The following is a 15,115-nucleotide window of genomic DNA, read 5'->3' as shown; positions in this document are numbered from 1 at the left end:
CAGCTTTCTTTATAGTCCAACTCTCACATCCATACATGACTAAGAATTAAGTGAAACAAAAATAGTATTATGTGACACAGTGATCAATTATGTATAAACAGAGGAATCATATTTTAAAAATGAGGGTCCTAAAAGGAAATAAGGTTCCTATTCTTCACTCAAAGTCATAAAACATCATATACCAGTAGACTGTGATAAGTTATATATGTATATTGTAATACCTAGAGCAACCAATAAGAAAATAATACAAAGTGATATACTCAAAAACATTAAATAAATCAAAACAGTATTCTGAGAAATGTTTAAGTAACCCCCTACACCAAAACAAACAAACAAACAAACAACAAAAAAAACCGAAACAAGAGTGTGTGTGAGCAACAGAAGAATGATTAGCAAGGAATGAATAGAAAACAAATAATAAAATGACAGACTTGAACTCACAAAGTCAATTATTATTCTAAATGTAAATGGTCTAGATACACCAATTAAAAGACAGAGATTGGCAGAGTGAATGAAAAAAATCACAACCCATAATAAGGACCTACCATATAGCACAAGGAACTCTTCTCAATACCCTGTAATGACCTATATAGGAAAATAATCTAAAAAAGAGTGGATGTATGTTTGTGTATAACTGATTCACTTTGCTGTAGAGCAGAAACTAATACAACAATATAAATCAACTATATGCCAATAAAAATTTAAAAACACACACACACAACCCAGATAAATAATGTCTACAAGGAACTTCAAACATGATGGCATAGGTAGCTTGGACAGAAAAGGATGGAGAAAGTGATACCATGCAAATATTGATCACACAAAAAAGTAAGAATTGGCATATTAATGTCAAATAAAGTAGGCTCCAGAGGAAAGAAAACTACTAAAGACAAGACAGATGTTGTATAACAACAAATGGGCCAGCCCACCAGGAAGCCATACCAATCCTAAGTGTGTGTACCAAAGAGCAATGCTTCAAAACACATGAAGAAAAAGCTGATAGGTGTGAAAGAATAAATAGACAAACCCAGAATTATAGTTATCACTCCCTCCTCAGCAATTGGTAGAACTACTGGACAGAAAACAAGCAAACATCTCAATGAATTAAACATAGGCTTTAATTCATATTTATAGAACACACCAATCAACAACAGAACACACATTCTTTCCAAGAGCCCATGGAACATTCAGAATACTCACCAAGATAGACCATATCCTAAGTCATAAAGCAAGCATCAACAAGAAAAAAAAATTGATGAACTCATACAGGAAGTATTTTTTGACCATACTAGAATCAAGCTGGAAATAAGAAATAGAAGGACAACAATAAAATCTCCAAACTCTTGGAAATTAAATAACACACTCATAAATAATCAATGAGTCAAAGAGGAAGTCTCAAAGGAAAAAATACATAAAATTTAATAATAAAAATACAAAATATCCTGCTAGGTGAATGAATAGATAAAATATTTACAAAACACCTGTTAATGGATTTGTATCCAAAATATACAAAGAACTCTTGAAACTCGAGAACAAACAATCCAATTTAAAAATGGGGAAAAGATGTTAACAGATACCTCATCAAAGAGAATAGACAGATGAAAATAAGCATATAAAAAGATGCTCAACATCATTTGTCATTCAGTTCAGTTCAGTCGCTCAGTCGTGTCCGACTCTTTGCGACCCCATGAATTGCAGCACGCCAGGCCTCCCTGTCCATCACCAACTCCCGGAGTTCACCCAGACCCACGTCCATCGAGTCAGTGATGCCATCCAGCCATCTCATCCTCTGTCGTCCCCTTCTCCTCCTGCCCCCAATCCCTCCCAGTCATTAGAGAATTGCAAATTAATCCAAGGAGATATCACTATACACTTATTAGAATGGCTAAAACCCAGAAAGCTGACGATCCCAAATGTTTTGTAAGGCTGTGGAACAACAGAAATGCTTATTCATTGCTGGTAGGAATGCAAAACTTTGCGAGGCAGCTTCTCCCAAAACTAAAGACTCTCTTACCATATATTGTGGGTTGAATTTTTCCACTTCCCCCAAACTATGTTGAAGTCTTAACCCCTAGTACCTGTGATGTGACCTTATTTGGAAATAGAGGGTTTGCAGATGTAGACAAATTAAGATGAGATCATACAGAATTAGGGGCTTCCCAGGTGCCTCTAGTGGTAAAGAACCAGCCTGCTAATGCAGGAGACATAAGAAACGCGGGTTCAATCCCTGAATCGGGAAGAGGAAGTGGCAACACATTCCAGTATTCTTGCCTGGAGAATCCCATGGACAGAGGAGCTTGGGGGGCTATGGTCCATACGGTTGCAAAGAGATACAACTAAGCAAGTTAGCATGCACACATACTGAATTAGGATGGACCCCAAATCCAATAACTGATGTTCTTATGAGATGGAGACATAGAGACACAGAGACACAGACCCACAGAGAGGGAAGATGGCTGTGCAAGGACTGGCAGAGGTTGGATTGATGTATCAAGAGGCCAAGGAGTACCAAGGATTTCTGGCAGCCATAAGGATCTAGGAAGAAGCAAGAAAGTTTTCTTCCATAGAGTCTTCAGGGGGAACTTGGCCCTATTGACACTCAATTTTCACTTCATTTCTAAACTCCAAACTGTGAGAGAATAAGTTTATGTTGTTTTAAGCTACCTAATTTATGGTAATTTGTTAAGCAGACCTAGGAAACTAATACATCATAAAATCTGGCATTTGTACCCCTAAGTATATATTCAGCTGATTTGAAAACCTGTGTCCACACAAAAATCTGCACAGGAATGTTTATAGTAGCTTTATTTATAATCACCCAAAACTGGGAGGAACCAATGTCCTTCAACAGCTGAGTAGATAAATAAACTGTGAGATATCCATACAATGGAATATTATTCAGCTATAAAAATAAATGACCTATCAAACCCCTGAAAGACATGGATGAACTTACAATGCATACCGCTAAATGAAAAAAAGTGAATCTGAAAAATTATATGATTCCAATTACATGACATTCTGGGATAGGCAGAAGTAAAGATACAGTAGAAAGATTGATGGTCACCAGGAGTTTAGATGGAGGGAGAAAAGGTTGAATAGATGAGCACTGGGGATTATTCAGGGAGATGAAACAATTCTGTGTGATACTTTAATGGTGGGTATATAACATGATCCATTAGTTTAAATCCATAGAATTTTACAGCACAAAAAGTGACCCTTAATATATGAAATTTTAAAAAGTATTTAGGGGGTCAGAGGATCCCACCATGAGATGTAGACTGTGACAAAAGAATCTTTCTTACAAATATATGGAACAGCCACACTGAAGGGGATGGAGGGCTGTCCTCATCTAAGCAGCTTTGGAAATGCGTGTAATCTGTATGACTAAAGGCAAAAAGAACTGCACACGGCACTGCACTATAAGTGATAAAGCTGTATTCCAGAGGTGCTGTGCTGTGCTCAGTCACTGCAGTCGTGTCTGACTCTTGAAGGAGTACATCAAGGCTGTATATTGTCACCCTGTTTATTTAACTTATATGCAGAGTACATCATGAGAAGTGCTGGACTGGATGAAGCACAAGCTGGAATCAAGATTGCTGGCAGAAATATCAATAACATCAGATATGCAGATGACACCACCCTCATGGCAGAAAGTGAAGACGAACTAAAAAGCCTCTTGATGAAAGTGAAAGTGGAGAGTGAAAACGTTGGCTTAAAGCTCAACATTCAGAAAACTAAGATCATGGCATCTGGTCCCATCACTTCATGGCAAATAGATGGAGAAACAGTGGAAACAGTGTCAGACTTTATTTTTCTGGGCTCCAAAATCACTGCAGATGGTGACTGCAGCCATGAAATTAAAAGACGCTTACTCCTTGCAAGGAAAGTTATGACCAACCTAGATAGCATATTCAAAAGCAGAGACATTACTTTGCCAACAAAGGATCGTCTAGTCAAGGCTATGGTTTTTCTTATGGTCATGTATGGATGTGAGAGTTGGACTGTGAAGAAGGCTGAGTGCTGAAGAATTGATGCCTTTGAACTGTGGTGTTGGAGAAGACTCTTGAGACCCCCTTGGACTGCAAGGAGATCCAACCAATCCATTCTGAAGGAGATTAGCCGTGGGATTTCTTTGGAAGGAGTGATGCTAAAGCTGAAACTCCAGTACTTTGGCCACCTCATGCAAAGAGTTGACTCATTGGAAAAGACTCTGATGCTGGGAGGGATTGGGGGCAGGAGGAGAAGGGGACGACAGAGGATGAAATGGCTGGATGGCATCACTGACTCCATGGACATGAGTCTCAGAGAATTCCGGGAGTTGGTAATGGACAGGGAAGCCTGGCGTGCTGCGATTTATGGGGTCGCAAAGAGTTGGACACTACTGAGCGGCTGATCCGATCTGATCTGGACCATAGCCCACCAGGCTTCTCTGTGCATGGGATTCTCCAGGCAAGAATACTAGAGTGGACTGCTATGCCCTCCTCCAGGGGATCTTCCCCACCCAGGGATAAAACCTGCATCTCTTATGTCTCCTGCATTGGCAGGCAGGTCCTTTACTGCTATCACCACCTGGGAAGCCCCAAGCAGAACTGACAACTCCGGCTGCCTGGGATTAGCAACTCTGATACATCTATGTATACTATGCATGCATGTTAAGTTGCTTCGGTTGCATCCATGGGGTCACAAAGAGACAAAACCGAGCGACTTTCACAATGCCTCATTTGCCTCATTTTTTAATGGCAATAATTCAAAAGTTAAAAAGTACCATTTTATAAAATATTTAAAATGAATATGTAAAATAATTTTAGTCATTTCCAAAATGTAAGTCATTCCATGATATTGTTAAATTTTGGGGAGCTGTATTAACTTTTCCAGATTAATAATCTACTCTTCATGGTGAAGAACAACTAAGCTCTGTCTTGTGAAGTCCTGCCATTTGGATCAGTAGGGATTCATTACTCAGGGGTTCTTTGCTTTATACACAAATTGTGTTAAGCAAGCAGCATTTAAAAATATTCCATATCCATAAATTATATCTATGTGCACAATCATATCAGTTGTGTAAATAACATATTTTTTCTGGTCTGATACCCCACTTTACTGAAATCTCTTCTTGAAATGTCAACCATTACTCACATCAATGTTTTAATGTTAATGTATGCTTTGCAGACTAAGCATGTATTTTACTTAGTGCGTATTTTAAGTAATGGGTGTGAGTTAGGAAGAGCCCAGTGATGACAGGGTCCAGTGAGTTTGAAATGGTGTCACGGGACAGTTTTGCACTTTGTATTTTTCACAGCTCTTGAACTTGCTTCTTATACACATCAAGGTTACTAAGGCAACATCAAGCTAGATGTTGATGTTACCTTCGTAAAATAAGACAACTAAAACCAAGGCAAAACACATATAAGAGAATGGAGTATGTGTTGACTACTTGGCAAAATATCTTTGTATATGAATACTTGCTAATATTATTAATTTTGTACAACAGTATCTATTCATGCCATATGTTTCCCACACATAAAGTTCTGTCCTGGTTTTCTACTTCATATGTAAGTGTGAAAGTGTTAGTGGCCCAGTCGTGTCTGACTCTTTATGACCCCATAGACGGTAGCCCACCGGGCTCCTTTGCCCATGGAATTCTCCAGGCAAGAATACTGGAGTGGCCTGCCACTCAATTCCAGAAAAATAAATGACCCAATCAAAAAATGGGCCAAAGAACTAAATAGACATTTCTCCAAAGAAGACATACAGATGGCTAACAAACACATGAAAAGATGCTCAACATCACTCATTATCAGAGAAATGCAAATCAAAACCACTATGAGGTACCATTTCACGCCAGTCAGAATGGCTGCGATCCAAAAGTCTACAAGCAATAAATGCTGGAGAGGATGTGGAGAAAAGAGAACCCTCTTACACTGTTGGTGGGAATGCAAACTAGTACAGCCACTATGGAGAACAGTGTGGAGATTCCTTAAAAAACTGGAAATAGAACTGCCATACGACCCAGCAATCCCACTGCTGGGCATACACACCGAGGAAACCAGAATTGAAAGAGACATGTGTACACCAATGTTTATCGCAGCACTGTTTATAATAGCCAGGACATGGAAGCAACCTAGATGTCCATCAGCAGATGAATGGATAAGAAAGCTGTGGTACATATACACAATGGAGTATTACTCAGCCATTAAAAAGAATACATTTGAATCAGTTCTAATGAGGTGGATGAAACTGGAGCCTATTATACAGAGTGAAGTAAGCCAGAAAGAAAAACACCAATACAGTATACTAACACATATATATGGAATTTAGAAAGATGGTAACAACTACCCTGTATGCGAGACAGCAAAAGAGACACTGATGTATAGAACAGTCTTTTGGACTCTGTGGGAGGGTGGGGGGGGATGATTTGGGAGAATGGCATTAAAACATGTATAATATCATATAAGAAACGAATCGCCAGTCCAGGTTCGATGCAGGATACAGGAAGCTTGGGGCTGGTGCACTGGGATGACCCAGAGGGATGGTATGGGGAGGGAGGTGGGAGGGGGGTTCAGGATGAGGAGCAGTGTACACCCGTGGCGGATGCATGTTGGTGTATGGCAAAACCAATACAATATTGTAAAGTTAAATAAATAAATAAATAAATAAAACCTACTATAATAATAATGAAAAAGAATACTGGAGTGGGTAGCCATTTCCTTCTCCAGGGGATCTTCCTGACCCAGGAATCGAACCTGGGTCTCTGACACTACAGGCAGATTTTCTTACTGTCTGAGCCATCAGGGAAGCCCTCAAGTGCAAAAGCTAAGTCTTATTAATATGTCCCCCAGAGCATCCAGCAAGTGGATAATAGATGCACACGGTTGATGGGGGCTCCCTTTAAGGGGAGAGGGGGACACAGAATATGCTCAGCTGTTAAAGGAGCAGAGTTTTTACTGGCCCTTCAGTTTTTCTAACTTTGTTTTTTGTCACTTTGTTTCTAACTTTTCTACACTTTGTTTTTTGTCACAATGTCTATCTGTCCTTGTATCACAATGTCTATCTGTCCTTATAGTGATTTCCTCTGCTTTTTGTGTTCTCTTTCAATTGCATCTTATCCCCAGTTCTGGAAACTCCCTCCTTTTGCTGACCACGCCTCTACAAGGCATATCTATTCTCTGGCTTCTAAATACTTCATGTCTTCTGTTACTGCCACCACTGCCTTCCACCCTGTACCTCTGATTCCCATTATAAGGATGGGAGAATAAGACTATTGTGTGAATAAGCACAATTTCTGTGCCTTTCCCCCTCTTTGTTGGAGGAGGTAATTAAGTGACCTTGAACTCTCATCTAAGGCTAACTAAAAACTGAAAACCTACAGGATAATGAGAGTGAGTAAGGCAAGTGCAGAAGGAGTTCTCTTGAGTATATCTTCCAGAGTGTATCAATATCCAGGGGTGGTATACCAAGAACTTGTGTGTGTGTGTGTGTGTGTGTGTGCAATGATGGGTGAAGGAAGCATTACCTGGCAGAATTTGTTGAAGAAACCTCCTCAAGCAAAAGAAATATCCCCAATGAGCTCCATTTTGAAGAAAAATTCTCTTCTCCCTGATCTTCTTAAGTATAAATGTATTCACCGTGTATGTGGATCTGTTTGAAAGCCAATGTATTTTTACATTTATTCTTCTTCAAGATAATGTCATAGCAAATGAAGCAACTGACAAACAACTAATCTCGAGAATATACAAGCAACTCCTACAGCTCAACTCCAGAAAAATAAATGACCCAATCAAAAAATGGGCCAAAGAACTAAATAGACATTTCTCCAAAGAAGACATACAGATGGCTAACAAACACATGAAAAGATGCTCAACATCACTCATTATCAGAGAAATGCAAATCAAAACCACTATGAGGTACCATTTCACACCAGTCAGAATGGCTGCGATCCAAAAGTCTACAAGTAATAAATGCTGGAGAGGGTGTGGAGAAAAGGGAACCCTCTTACACTGTTGGTGGGAATGCAAGCTGGTACAGCCACTATGGAGAACAGTGTGGAGATTCCTTAAAAAACTGGAAATAGAACTGCCTTATGATCCAGCAATCCCACTGCTGGGCATACACACTGAGGAAACCAGAAGGGAAAGAGACACGTGTACCCCAATGTTCATCGCAGCACTGTTTATAATAGCCAGAACATGGAAGCAACCTAGATGTCCATCAGCAGATGAATGGATAAGAAAGTGGTGGTATATATACACAATGGAGTATTACTCAGCCATTAAAAAGAATACATTTGAATCAGTTCTAATGAGGTGGATGAAACTGGAGCCTATTATACAGAGTGAAGTAAGCCAGAAAGAAAAACACCAATACAGTATACTAACGCATATATATGGAATTTAGAAAGATGATAACAATAACCCTGTGTACGAGACAACAAAAGAGACACTGATGTATAGAACAGTCTCATAGACTCTGTGGGAGAGGGAGAGGGTGGGAAGATTTGGGAGAATGGCATTGAAACATGTAAAATATCATGTATGAAACGAGTTGCCAGTCCAGGTTCGATGCACGATACTGGATGCTTGGGGCTGGTGCACTGGGACGACCCAGAGGGAGGGAATGGCGAGGGAGGAGGGAGGAGGGTTCAGGACAGGGAACACATGTATACCTGTGGCGGATTCATTTTGATATTTGGCAAAACTAATACAATTATGTAAAGTTTAAAAATAAAATAAAATTTTAAAAAAAAGAGCAAAAAAAAAAAAAGATAATGTCTACTTGCAGATATGGCCAACAGTTTATATAAATTAAGAGAGACAAGTTGACTTTCAATTAAACTGTTCATCTGGTCCATAAGCATCTTCCTGCTATTTGGATTTCATAAGCCAAGTGGTATCTTAAAATTAGCAAATATAGTTGTAACTCTGTTGCACATACTTTTCTATGGAAAATGTGAGTATAAAAATGACATCTAGAAGTGACTGTCAATATATATTTTATTTGCATGTATGATATATTTGTTTCTGTGTTTTAGAAATACATTGGAAGAAGGCTGGGTAACAGAATTAGCAGCCAGCATTTTAATATTTCTCCTTACAATAATCCTAGGGTTGGTATTATACTCATTTCACAGATATATCCCTTCTAATCCAGCAAATATTTATTGAGTTTACTTAAGGCTGTTACCAGTGATACAAAGATAAATAAGACGTGATTCTTGTTTCTGAATGGCTTATATTGAAGGAGATAAACATGTAACACCCATTCGTGTGCTTCGTGCTAACAGGGATAAGTTCAGGGTATTATGAAATTGCATGAGAGGGAATCAGTCACCATCTGCAAAGCACTTGAAGATGAAGCAGTGTCAGGCAGACACCCTCATGGCCAGGGAGTAGTTCCTAGCAGAGATAATGACTCCAGTAAAGACAGGGAGGAAAGAAACAGTATTCTGTGATCTGAGGACGTGTAACCCAACATTTTAGGAGGATGAAGTGAGCAGCAGATGATAATGAGAATTAAGACTGCAGGCCTAGTCAGAGGTCTATGTAGTCATGCTAAGGAATTCAGACTCGGAGGAACCAAGGGTAAATATCTTGTCCTAAAAAGTGATTACGTGAGGGTTTTTACCCAGTTCTGTTTGTCTCCAAAGCCTGAACTTTTTATACTAAGCCATATTTACTTCATAGACATTCTTGAAATTAACTGTTAGCCAAAGATGACAATAAATCATATGGTAAGAATGAGAAAAAAAAAAAACAAAAAACGGAAAACAGTTAAATAGCATTACTTGGAAAAAGCCCGTGTTATACAATCCTACTTCCAATATTCTTTGTATTTTGAGTCTATTGGTTAGATATCTTTTACCCTCATATTTTATACCATACCATGCACTCTCTTTTGTTAATTGTAATTAGCATTAAAATTCTGGGCTTACCCTTGGTGGGTACCCCACAGCCATCACTCTGCTATTTGGGCGCCCAGCCACTGCCTTCAGTAGCTGCCCAAGACAGAGGTGAATCTGGATCTAAGACCAGAACTTGACAGCAAGGGCACCTCTACCCAGGCACTTTTGCTGGGCCTGCTGGGAGCAGAGGCCTCTCTCAGTGCTGGCATCGGGGACAGACATCCCCTCAGTGGATGTCAGGAAGGCCCAGATGCCAAGAATGACTCTGCTGCCCCTAAACCATTAGCATTTCCCAAAAAGGAACAGGGGCCCAAGGACCGTGACCTCTGCCATGTTTAATAGTCACCCCGCTTCCGGAGGGCTGGAAGCACCCCTCTCAGTGACCTCCTGCTCCATCCTAATGTGAATGGCCTTCATTCTTTTTCACCAAATGACTTAAATAGAAAGGTGCCAAGAAAGTCAAGTATATTCGTTTAGGGCAGAGCAGAGAGAAAATTTTATATTTGAGATAAAATTGTCTAAGCAGTAAATGTCACTGGGTTGAATCCCATAACGAGACAGGCGAGAAACATTTGGACAGTTGGGGAAATTCCGAAAGAGAAAAAAAAAAAAATCAAAGACTGAGAACTAAACAAGAGTATTAAAATTACAGAGATTCAAAAAAAGACTTCTGAACATGGCTGTGTTGATGGTCCTGGGGACTTTAGTGCATGCCCCTGCAGCAGGAGGTAGCTGGAGGAACGGTTATTTCAATGTACATTCCCTTGAAAAACTTAATTTCATTTTTCTCTTTTAAAATTTAATTAAATGTCCTGATTCTTTTTTCAGTTTGTTTTATTGAAGTATGTTGATTTACAATGTTGCATTGGTTTCTGCTGTACTATAAAGTCATTCAGTTATACATATATACTGATGAATATATGTGTTGTTATTCAGTCGCTCGGTCATGTGTCTGACTCTCTGCGACCCCATGGACTACAGCACACCAGGCTTTTCTGTCTTTCACTATCTCCCTAGCCTGCTCAAACTCATGTCCATTGAGTCGGTGATGCCATCCAACCATCTCATCCTCTGTCGTCCCCTTCTCCTGCCCTCAATTATTTCCCAGCATCAGAGTCTTCTCCAGTGAGTCGGCTCTTTGTATCAAGTGGCCAAAGTATTGGAGTTTCAACTTCAGCATCAGTCCTTCCAATGAATATTCAGGACAGATTTCCTTTAGGATTGACTGGTTTGATCTTGCCATCCAAGGACTCTGAAGAGTCTTCTCCAACAACCACAATTCAAAAGCATCAATTTTTCAACACTCAGCCTTCTTCTCACATCCATACATGATTACTGGAAAAACCACAGCTTTAACTAGATGGACCTTTGTCAGCAAAGTAATGTCTCTGCTTTCTAATACACTGTCTAGGTTTGTCAGAGCTTTTCTTCCAAGGAGCAAGCATCTTTTAATTTCATGGCTGCAGTCACCGTCTGCAATGATTTTGGAGCCCAAGAAAATAAGATCTGTCACTGTTTCCACTGTTTCCCCATCTATATGCCATTGAGTGATGGGACTGGATGCCATGATCTTAGTTTTCTGACTGTTGAGTTTTCAGCCAGCTTTTTCACTCTCCTCTTTCACTTTCATCAAGAGGCTCTTTAGTTCTTGGCTTTCTGCCATAAGGGTGGTGTCATCTGCGTATCTGCAGTTATTGATATTTCTCCTGGCAGTCTTGATTCCAGCTTGTGATTCATCCAGCCTGGCATTTCACATGATGTACTCTGCATATAAGTTAAATAAACAAGATGACAATATATAGCCTTGATGCACTCCTTTCCCAATCTTGACAGTCTGTTGTTCCATGTCCGGTTCTAATTGTTGCTTCTTGACCTGCATACAGGTTTTGCAGGAGGTAGGTAAAGTGGTCTGGTATTCCCATCTCTTTAAGAATTTTCCAGTTTGTTGTGATCCACACAGTCAAAGGCTTTAGCATATTCAATACAGCAGAAGTAGATATTTTTCTAGAAATCTCTTGCTTTTTCTATGATCCAACAGATGTTGGCAATTTGATCGCTGGTTCCTCTGCTTTTTCTAAATCCAGCTTGAACATCTGGAAGTTTCCAGTTCATGTACTGTTGAAGCCTGGCTTGGAGGATTTTGAGCATTACTTTGCTAGCGTGTGAGATGAGTGCAACTGTGTGGTAGTTTGAACATTCTTTGAAATTGCCTTTCTATAGGATTGGAATGAAAACTGACCTTTTCCAGTCCTGTGGCCACTGCTGAGTTTTCCAAATTTGCTGGCATCTTGAATGCAGCAGTTTCACAGCATCATCTTTGAGGATTTGAAATAGCTCAACTAGAATTCCATCACCTCCACTAGCTTTGTTTGTAGTAATGCTTCCTAAGGCCCATTTGACTTCACACTGAGGGATATCTGGCTCTACGTGAGTGATCATGCCATCATCAAATCTTTTTCGTACAGTTCTTCTGTGTATTCTTGCCACCCCTTCTTAATATCTTCTGCTTCTGTTAGGTCCATACCATTTCTGTCCTTTATTGAGCCCATCTTTGTGTGAAATGTTCCCTTGGTGTCTCTAATTTCCTTGAAGAGAGATCTAGTCTTTCCCATTCTATTGTTTTCCTCTATTTCTTTGCACTGTTTACTTATGAAGGCTTTCTTCTCTCTCCTTGCTGTTCTTTGAAACTATGCATTCTGGTGGGTATATCTTTCCCCTTCTCTTTTGCCTTTTGCTTCTCTTCTTTTCTCAGCTATTTGTAAGGCCTCCTCAGACAACCATTTTGCCTTTTTGCACTTCTTTCTCTTGGGGGTGGTCTTGATCTCTGCCTCCTGTAGAGTGTCATGAACCTCTGTCTATAGTTCTTCAGGCACTCTTATCAGATCTAATTCCTTGAATCTATTTGTCACTTCTACTGTATAATCCTAAGGGATTTGATTTAGGTCATACCTGAATGGACTATTGGTTTTCCCTACTTTCTTCAATTTAAGTCTGAATTTCGCAAAAGGAGTTCATGATCTGAGCCACAGTCAGCTCATGGTCTTGTTTTTGCTGACTGTATCAGACTTCTCCATCTTCAGTTGCAAAGAATATAATCAATCTGATTTCGATATTGACCATCTGGTGATGTCCATATGGACATATAAGAATGTACATATATTCATAAATATATGTATATATATAATATATATAATGTATATATATATATATAATGTATATGTTATATATAATGTATACGTTGTTGTTCAGTCACTCAGTCGTGTCCAACTCTTTGTGACCCCATGGACTGCAGCACATTAGGCTTCCCTGTTTTCATCGTCTCCTGGAACTTGCTCACACTCCTGTCCGTTGAGTCAGTGATGCCATCCACCCATTTTATTCTCTTTTGTCCCCTTCTCTTCCTGCCTTTAATCTTTCCCAGCATCAGAGTCTTTTCCAATGAGTCGGCTGTTCATATCAGGTGCCCAAAGTATTGGAGCTTCAGCATCAGTCCTTCCGATGAATATTCAGGGTTGATTTCCTTTAAGATTGACTCGTTTGATGTGTGTGTATATATATATACACACACTTTTCCCTATTTGTTCCATTATGGTCTGTCACAGGATGTTGAATATAGTTCCCTGTGCTGTACAGTAGGATGTCGTTTATCTATTCTATATATATGGGTTTTTAAAAATATATTTTATTTGTTTATCTTGCTGCACTGGGTCTTAGTTGGGGTGCAGGGATTTTCACTGTGACGTGCAGGCTCAGTAGTATCAGTACACATGGGATCTTAGTTCCCCAGCTAGTGGTCAAACCCGTGTCCCCTGCATTAGAAGGTGGATTCTCAACCACTGGGGCACCAGACAAGTCCCTATATATGTATTAGTTTTAAATGCCCTGATTCTTATCACAAGAACAAAGAATGTTTCCAATGAGAGCAAGTTTTTTTAAGTTCCATATTATAATCTGTTACAGATAAATGAGTTGCAAGTTAGGCATTATGTTTAACTCCTGGGACAGAGAATGGAGGGTGGATATATCAGGACAGAGATATAGAGTTGGCTGTAATAATTGTAGTAACAAACTTAGCTGAGTAGTAGGAACAAATATTTGTTGTATTATTCCTTATATTTGTTTTTTATGTCAAAGCATTTCGTAGACTTTTAAAGAACAAACTGGAGATTCAGGAAATTTTTAGGGAAAGGAGAGAGGGAGCAAGAAAGGGATCAGGGAGCCAGGAGATTAGACCAAGAAGAGGAGTAAGTAAGGGGAGCTTGAAAGAAAGGAGAGGAGTGGTTTTGAACCTAGAGAGCTTGCTGAAGGGTTAGGTTAGTGGTCACACTCTGCTGTTTACTAGTGATTTGCCCTGACTAAGCTTTCCAACCCCTTCTCACCACACAGGAGGCTCAAGCAACTGCCCATGGCAGTTCTGATCTCTACAAACCGGATACAACGGCTAAACTTCCAAGAGGAAAGGGGAAGAAGAAAAGAGCTTATACAGTTCCCTCACGAAGAAAAGAGAAACAGTGCACACACATATATGAATGAACCTACAGCACCTCAAAACTGCTCCCCTTTGGGGGCAGAAGCAGACGCCATGGCCAAGTTCAAAATGAAATCCCATTTCCCTTCCAGACCCTGTCTTGCCATGACCACATAGTTTACATGCAAGTTGTCTGTATAGTTCATCTTCCTCCAAAGCATCTGGTATTCATCATCAGAAACAGATTGGGGAGAGAGTCTGGAGAAGCTCTTCCTATATTGTGGGTTTTAAGCATTCCTCTACAAGTCTGTTTCTTTAAAAGTTAAAAGTGCAGCCGAGTACATGGAAGTAAGTACGTGATAGGAATTAGGGGTAGGTCACTCATACTCGGGGCTCTCCCGGAGCGGCAAAAATGAATCAGGGCCAGAGAGGTGAAGGTAGAGGGAAGGCAAGCTTAGAGCTAGAAGGACTTTGAAAACTGCCCAGTTCGTTTCCTGATTTTCTCCCCTCGGCAGGTCACTTTCACAAGGAACCCGAGCTGCAATAACTGAGCTGGAACTGAAAGTGTCCTTCAGGGTTGCCTTAAGTGTTTATGTTTTTCCCCAAGAGGAGAAAATAGAAAAAATTTAGATTATCCGTTTTAGAATGATGACTACGATGTGTGAATGACACTGGTCATTCTGTATGTGGGATCAGCACTGCACTCGAGTGGCCTGGGGAAGCCAGGACCCCGTGCCTCCCAGTGACCC

Source organism: Bubalus bubalis, chromosome 11 (assembly GCF_019923935.1).
Source record: "Bubalus bubalis isolate 160015118507 breed Murrah chromosome 11, NDDB_SH_1, whole genome shotgun sequence".
Classification (NCBI taxonomy): Eukaryota; Metazoa; Chordata; class Mammalia; order Artiodactyla; family Bovidae; genus Bubalus; species Bubalus bubalis.
The sequence above is the reverse complement of the archived record's forward strand: the minus strand, read 5'-3'. Positions refer to the sequence as shown.